The sequence below is a fragment of the Monopterus albus genome, unplaced genomic scaffold, assembly GCF_001952655.1.
Source record: "Monopterus albus unplaced genomic scaffold, M_albus_1.0 scaffold75.1, whole genome shotgun sequence".
NCBI lineage: Eukaryota > Metazoa > Chordata > Actinopteri > Synbranchiformes > Synbranchidae > Monopterus > Monopterus albus.
In genome coordinates, this window is record NW_018127955.1 from 166,131 (window position 1) to 167,201 (window position 1,071).

The window sequence follows — 1,071 nt, forward strand, 5'->3', positions numbered from 1 at the left end:
GGTGGGTGTGTGGGGGGGGGGGGGGGTCCCAGACAGACAGATGGCAGCTGACAAATGTTTTCAGGCTGGTAGAGGGTCCAATTAAAAGGTGACTGCTTTGACAGTCTGCGTGTGTGTGTGAGACTGTGTGTCTGTGCGTGAAAGAATGAGTTATGTTTGTTGAGTATCAGAATGATAATGAATTTGTTCCTGACAAATACATGAAAGCATTTTGTGAATATGTATTATTTTGAATTCATGTCTATGATTTGTAATAAAAAGGTGCTCTGAAAAAACACAAATGTTCTCTCTCTGGTGTCACTCTGTTGCTAGTGTTAACTCTTGCTGGAATGTATTTTCTCCCATCCAGTGAATGTGCTTCTTCCGGTTGGTGCGTTGCTGAGGGGAGGCAGCCTCCCTACTATTGTCTTTCTGTAGGGCTAAAATCAAAGCATATGTCTGCAGGAAATGCATGTTTGACTACTGTTTTCCTTTTTCACCATGTTTGTTTCTTCTTCGCTTACAATTCTCTTGAACAAACAATCAGTGAGTACAAAAGTTTCTAAATTGAATCAACCACAGGACGTTTGGCTTTTCAAGTGTTAATTACGATAACCTCTGGGTTCTTTTTCTACACCAATATATCCCAAGTGTATCTAAAATAATCTTTAATCCCCATGGTATCACCAGTTAGTTTATCATGATTAACCACGTTAAATGCATTATTTTTTACCAATCAAAGACTCCAAAGGGTTATTGATCTTTAAATTAGAATTTAATGATTAACCAATTTTGACTGTAATGAGCTTTTTATAGGATATAATCAGCAACAGCAGGGAGACAGAAGGATTGAACTAATCCTTAGTGATTTATACTGTATCTGTCCCTGTGATAAAGAATGGCTTAGTCTAAATCTGTTATAATTACAGAGCACTACATAGGGGCCATTTTAGTTGAAACTGCTCATAAAAAGAAAACGTCATCTCTGTAGGCTTAACCCTGTAAATCCTGACACATCAAAAATAAGCCAGAACATTCTAATTTTTTGGAACTGAGATGTTTATTAAACCTTTTAACAAAATCCAAAAGAAA